Consider the following 7423-nt stretch of genomic DNA (forward strand, 5'->3'; position numbering starts at 1 on the left):
GAGAGGCAGAGAAAGAGAAAGAGAGGGAGAGTGCATTGTCTCTCTCCCTCTCCCTTTTGCTTGTTTAATGTTTAAATCACTTTATTTTTTGCTTGTTTAGGAAATGAGAGAGAAATAGAGGGAGAGGGAGAGAAAGAGAAAGAGAGGGAGAGGGAGAGGGTGAGAGAGAGAGAGTGCATTCTCTCTCTCACGACGGGTTTGGTTGTTTGTTGTTTGAATCACTTTCTTTTTTGCTTGTTTAGGAGAGGAAATGAGAGAGAAAGAGAGAAAGAGAGAAAGAGAGGGAGAGGGAGAGAGAGGGAGAGAAAGAGAGGGAGAGGGAGGGGAAGGAAATTTAAGATAATAGACTTATCGATAATGGTATGCAATGTGCTTTGCCATGGGCCACGTACATTGGCGACTCTTTAAGATGGCCTAAAAATGGTCAATTCCTTCATAATGTCCAAGTAGGGGATCTAATTGTGATATGATAATTCATTGTTTTTGTATTAACTTTATAGGCATAACAAATTAGAAATCATGCCAACTAGTCAACGGAAGGACTAAAAGAAAATGATACCCTAGCTAATGGTCATTACGGTACTTCATCAAAATGAACCCAAAAGTATTGTTATAGAAGAAGAAACCCTTAAATTGAGTATAGGATATTTTCTCTCAGGTCTTATGACTATGAGTAGAATTGATTGAAATAAATTTTATTACTATAGTTATTAAATCTCATAGATGGTGCACATTAATTTTAATATGCGATCCTAGGACAAAAAAACCACATTTCTAAAATGCTTTTTGTTGAGACTGATTTATTATTAGACTAAGAGATCCTCGACTTTGGTGCAATGGATCTCACAGAAAGAGATTAAGATGTCCTCTATTGAATCCGCAAGGCGGGGAGTAGTTGAGACGGTCTGTCTCTTTAAGAAATACCTGCCCACTAGCATGCTCATGATACAAGTTCACCTTCTTGTGCATCTTGTGGACGAAGTGGAGATTGCTGGACCTGTCCATACGCGATGGATGTTCTTCCTGGAGCGCTTCATGAAAACCCTGAAAGGCTTTGTGCGACAATGAGCTCGTCCAGAAGGTAGCATGGCGGAAGGTTGGTTGACAATGATAGGCTAACTGGAGATGTGGCGGTTGGAAATGGGGTAGAAAAAAGAATGGATGCCTCAATGGAAGAGAAGGTGAATCGCTTTTGTATGTTGCACCATGCCTCCATGGAGATGTGGCTCGCCAAGTACTAGATTGCAAGGCAAGATCGTGAGGAAGCGCGAGCTGAATTCCGACGCAGTACGCATCACCGACCGATTCGATATCCCGAAGGCATGGAGGAGATGCCGCGGTTTATGTCAACACGATGGTTGCATGGAGCCTTGACCGCAGTATCCAGCGAAGGAACAGAGGTCTCAATGGAGGAGTGGGAGTTCTCGAGGGGATGTAGTCCAAAGGTAATGAGGGGTTTAGAATGTGTCGTATCTAAATTTGCTTGCTACATCTAATTTGAGTGTTTCAATGTACAGTACAAAATATATAGTGCAGCGTGGTCGCGCGAATGGCATTTTTGCATGGAGCGTATTGACAAAATGTGCTCCACAATGGACTGTGGTGTCATGGCAAGGTTTGAGCAAGAGAGCCGGCGACGAGCAACAGATCCGAACATGGTTGTGGATGAGATGGAGTATTTTGGGAACTTGCAAAGTATTATTACAGTGGATTACCGTAGCTTCTCCATGATACTATTCGATGTGCACTGGTTCAAAGTGGTACTTGGAGGAGCTGGAGCAACAGTTCGACGAGGTCCATCTGGATTTCTCGAAATAGATTCCGAAAAAAGTGGACGGATTTGCGCGACACCTTTGTGTTGCCGGCCCATTGTGAACAGGTGCAAAGAGTCATTTGCTTGCTAATTGTAATACGACATAGTTTATGTCACAATGGTTTGAACTCGCTTTGTAAGTGTTTGTGAATAGGTAATCTTCTATCCAAACCCCCGACAACCTCGATGGTGGTATGTTATACCTTCAACTCCTCAAGGTGCGAGAGTATATGATCAAAGCGATGTTCCAGGCATAGATGAAGAAAATATGCAAATAGAGGGGTCGATATTACAAGGGGTGGAGGCCACCGCAAACTTGGAGCCCGCATCGGCTAACAATGATGAAAATAGAGAAGTCCTAGAATTTTTTGAGAACGAGGCAGACTCGTTCTTTTGTGGTGACATGTCTATCGACCTTCCAGTGTATGCAGAGTTGTGTCACGAGATTAACATGGGACCATAGAATACTTCATTCTTGGAGAATTATATTACTCAATTCGTTGTTTAGATCTTCCATAAAGGTACATAAGATATGCATTTTAAGAGGGATTTTTCAAAATTGATTTATATTACTGTGCTTTGTATAGTTTAAATTGATTATTCTAACATCATTTGTTATCTGTGCAAGTGACATTTTCAGGATGAGTCGAGGGATGAGCGATGAGGAGTTTCAGGACATGATGGCATGCATGTCTCCAGATCAGCTCGTGAGATTCAGAGAGATGGCAGACCAGGAACTGTCTCGTTCTTCGTCAAGGCGCTCTGCTAGATCTGCTTCAGCACGATCAGATGCTTTAGCTTTGAGCAGACGATCTCGACGCTCACGACTTGGGCTAGAGGGAGGGACTGCAGGAGGATCAGAGGGGTGCTACTGTGGAGACACGGACATGGTGTCTCCATCTCGTCGTTCAGTTGGAGCTGCGTCACCTCCAGGATTTGTCACACCTGTGGGGACGTCTACTCCAGTTACTCTGACTTTTGCGCAACCGTCAGCAGGTGGCACACCTTTTGATGGCACTCCTTTTGGTGGCACCCCCTTTGGTGGCACCCCTTTGAGTGGCACTTCGGGAGAGGGTACCCCCATCGGTACACCGGATGTACAGGGGTCTCTTGGATATGCCCAGGAGCGTGGACGGAGATGGGAGAGGGCCCATCTTAGGCAAACTCCTAGGGGTTATGGATACCTAGTGGATAGTAGGTTAGGAGCCATCATCATGAATGATGAGGGGAGGAGGGTGATGGCTCGCATGAGGGAGTTGTGCCAACAAGTTTTTCGGCACAACGTCCTGGATCATTGGAGAAACATACTGGAGGGGAGCAAGGACTACATAGTAGCATCCTTGCACGAGGAGTTTCCGATGCCAGCTGCAGTAAATATATTCTCTACGGGCTGGACGATGGATTGCATGCGTGCATACATGTCACATATACGATCCGACGCATGCAAGGCAATCAAGAGTGGGGCTCCAAAGCCCGAATGGTTAGATGCAGACGACTGGCGCCGACTGAGGGAGGAGGCTACAGATTTGCCAGGACGTTGGAGTCAATAGCGGGAGGCGGCGAGGGCACGAATCGAGGCTGGAGCGGTGCATCATCTTGGGAGTGGCGGCCATAGGACATATTTGGAGGACTTTGTAAGTTTCTCTTTTGTTTTGCTTATTTGTTTTTTGGAAATATTCTTTGTACTGACAATCATGTTTCTAACAGTTAGCATTTTGTTTTCTTTGCAATACTCCATTACAAATCGCAATCCGCAAGGCCTTGAGACTCGATATGCAGAGAGGCACGGTCTCAGGGCATTGACTGATCGATTGTATAGACGCGGCGGCCCTATAAGTCACTCATCTTTCTTGTCCGTAGTTACCATGAGATATTTGAATGCATTATTGTATGGTGGATTGATATGTTGTTTCTTTTTCTGCAGAATCCGTTTGATGCTCCTTTGCGGCGGGACGAGCTTTCGGGGGACGAGGATTTCTAGCTCGCCCTTGGATCCTTAGAGCTCACACACCTTTAGTTTTTAGTCGCCTGATCTATGTAGACATTTTCTATGTATTAGTGATATCCTTTCATGATTGTACCAATCGCATTTTATGCGATCATGTATTTATTTCATGTATCAGTTTTATGATTTCAGGATACATTCTTTTTGTTTGCAAGCGCTTTGTATGCAGCAGTGCAGAAACTATTTTGTATGGCTCTCATACAGCACAAGCTGCCTTGCCACATAATTTTTTTTTCCCTATTACCGTCGCTATTTACGTCGCAAATTTACTGCTCGCGTCACTATTGGCGTCGCTATGAGCATCGCAACTTTACTGGTTGGGTCGCTATTTGCGTCGCAAATAGCGACGTTTCTATGGCGTCGTCAATAACGACGCTTTTTGCGACGACGGGGGCAAATTTTGTTGTTTGTATTTTCGTCGCTTTAAACGTCGGTATAAGGTCTATATCTTGTAGTGATTCTAGACCAAGAAATAAATTATTTTAAAAAATAAAATTCACTTGTTTAGTTCAGAGTTTTCAAAACGCAACAAGTTACGTGTCTTTCACACCTGATCATAAACTCTCTTTGTTCCATTGAGATCACTAACCTCCCATTGCATACAGGTGTATAACCAATCCATGAAAGTAGGTACGTCCCTATCATTATTTACATTGTTTTGACATTTGGATCTCCTCTTTTTATGTCTGCCAACTCGTTTGCTTGCAAGTTCCTCCTCGTACGCATGAATGAATTTTTACATGCATTCACTATTATAGAAAATCAAAGTAGAAATATCCAATTTATCTTGGACCTTAAGCTCAAAAGGGACTCCCTTGCCATCTAACATGGTAGAAGACGACTCATTTGTCCATAAGCGTGGAGCTTCAGAATGAGTTTTCTCAAGGTATTCACAAATGTAATACATGCATTCTTCAAGCATCCATCCCTTTTCCATAGAACCCTCTGGTCTTGATTTTTTATGTACAAGATCTTTCCATACTCCCATATATCTCTCAGCCCAAAACATCCATCAAGTGCTCACAACACCAGCGAGCTCTATCTCGTCCGCTAGATGGATTAGAAGATGAACTTGGATATCAAAAAAGGAGGTTGGAAGTTCCTTTTCCATTAAACAAAGAAGCTCTATACATTCACGCTTATTTTATGGAATTGACCCTTTGGCAATCTCTTTAGATGTAATCCATCTATCAATGAGAGAAAGAAGATATTAGGGATGTTTTTGAATTAAGAAGATATCAAATAAAATTTTATACTAAAAATTAACAAGCGATAAATACCTTGTAAGCAATCCAACGCAATTTATTACATCTCCGACTCCTCTTGTAGTACATCCATCAATAACAAGGGGTAGAACATGCTACATACATGATTAATCCAATCAACAAAACATGTAGGAAAATAAATACTTACAAAGATCTAGATAGATTTACCTTCACAAAATTGTGCCAATCATGTGCTTTTAAACCAAACAAGCTCTTGTCATCTAGAGTGAACATGTTTCAACAAGATGCTCCATATCCTGTAGGTGTACAAATCGATTGAATCTTCCTGTTGATAGTCTCAAACTCTTCTATCTCATGATCACCTATGGGATAGGCTCGTAGGTTGTCTCACGTCAAGTTTCATCATAAAGTGGCCATAGATTGGGCTTTGAGTTTTGATCCTTTAAGCCATTTTTTGCTACCGCCAATGTGTCTTTCAAGCCAATGAGATGTTGCTGTAACGAATGACCAACATTCTTGAATATATGCATAGGATCAAGAAGATGACATATCTTCAAATTCTTCCAATATTCCAAAGTATACCATATCCAAGGACTTTGAGCTTGAGCACATTTCCCTCTCGCTCACTTCTTCATAGTGTCATCATCATCGCCACTTATGATCTCCGACTCCGAATTGATAGTGGGTCCAATAGTCCACTTTAGATACCAATCCTTTGGTGTCATTGGTATTGGAAATCTCCCTTCTTCTACCTTTCCATTAAAATGTATGGCTTGCCTTCTGTCTTGTAGATAATGATCTTTAGATAAAAATCATCTATGTCGAATATATATATTTTTGTTGAGGTTTTTGCTATCAACCAATCACCACAAATTGAACAAGCTTTATAACCCTTGGTACATATCCCTACATGGAAAACATAACAAAGGAGATTAGCACAATGAACATTGTACAAACGTATGAGAAAATATATATATTTAAACCATTTACCTGAGCAAAAACCATATCCTGGAAAGTTGTGGATAGTTCATGCTAAAATTCCACGAACAATGAACTGTCTTTGACCGATGCTTTCGGACATATACATGACATCAATCCCTCTCCACAAATCTTGAAGATTGTCGATGAGAGGGGCCAAATAAACATTCAGGTCTTTAACTTGTCATTTTCCCAAAATTAAGAGTGAGAGCATTAAATGCTCTTTCTTAATGCTAAGATATGGGGATAGATTATAGTTAATAACTCCGTATGCTCAAATATGCTCAAATGTAGGACTATCTAATAGAATATTCATTACTCCATCTTTGCTCTTGTGCTCCACTCCCCATGTCATAAGGTTAGCTAATTCAAGACTTTGGAACATATATTTTATATGCAAATCTAGGGGAAAATGTCTAAATACCATTCTAGGGACCTTACCTTTATAATGAGGCGTTTGACATTTTGGACACGTCACACTATCCTCGTACTGACCTCTATATAAAATACAATCATTGGGATATGCATGTATAGAAGAATAGTCAAGTCCAAGACTACTTATCATTTTCTTCACCTCATCATGTGATGTAGGAAGGGAACTGCTTGTCGGCAAGAGCTACTGAGAGAGTAGCCTACAAGTTCATTAAAATTATGATCAATAACAAGCAAACATGTTTAGAATGTAACCAAAAAATATGTTTGATTATTGCATACTTCAAAAGTGCTGAAATGGATAAATTACTCCATCCAAAATGGTTTTTAAGATTAAAAATAAGTAAGCTTGCACTTAGTCGTGTCAGTTGGCTTACTGCATAGATACGCTTTAGAGCTTCTTCTCAAAGATACTTCTCGTTGTTAGGAATATCGCTTGCACTATCATTTTGATACGAATCCTCAATAAAATCAGACGTGACATTGTCATTATCAAAGATATCATTGCACCCATCAAAGTCCTTAGAGTATTGTTTCTTTAGTCTTGCATTAGCATTAGGATCACTCCTGCATAGGATCCTCATGCACTCTATTGACATGTAAGATACGGCATGTAAACATTGATTTGTGACATTATCGATGCCATAATCCAGAATCTATGTATTTGGAGGTAAAGAAGATTGTATCAATAGCATGCTTCTATATAAAAGAAAAGAGAGATGTGCATGGAATTCAATAATTATCATAGATACGAAACATTTAGAGATCGGATATCAGGTTACACATCTAGACTAGGCTAAATGGGACGAGATGGATTTGAGGCTGCATTTGTGAGTATAGACCATTAAAATTTTAACTTTCAAAGGTAATATTATTGAATGAAGAAGTCAATAAGTCTTTGGTTTTGTCTTGATGCAAACCAAAGACTATGGTTGTGCACCTATGGCGCAGGAGATGGAGTGCGCCACA

Source organism: Lygodium microphyllum, chromosome 5 (genome assembly GCF_053477565.2).
Source record: "Lygodium microphyllum isolate KBCC chromosome 5, Lygodium_microphyllum_v1.1.10, whole genome shotgun sequence".
In the NCBI taxonomy this organism is placed as follows: Eukaryota; Viridiplantae; Streptophyta; class Polypodiopsida; order Schizaeales; family Lygodiaceae; genus Lygodium; species Lygodium microphyllum.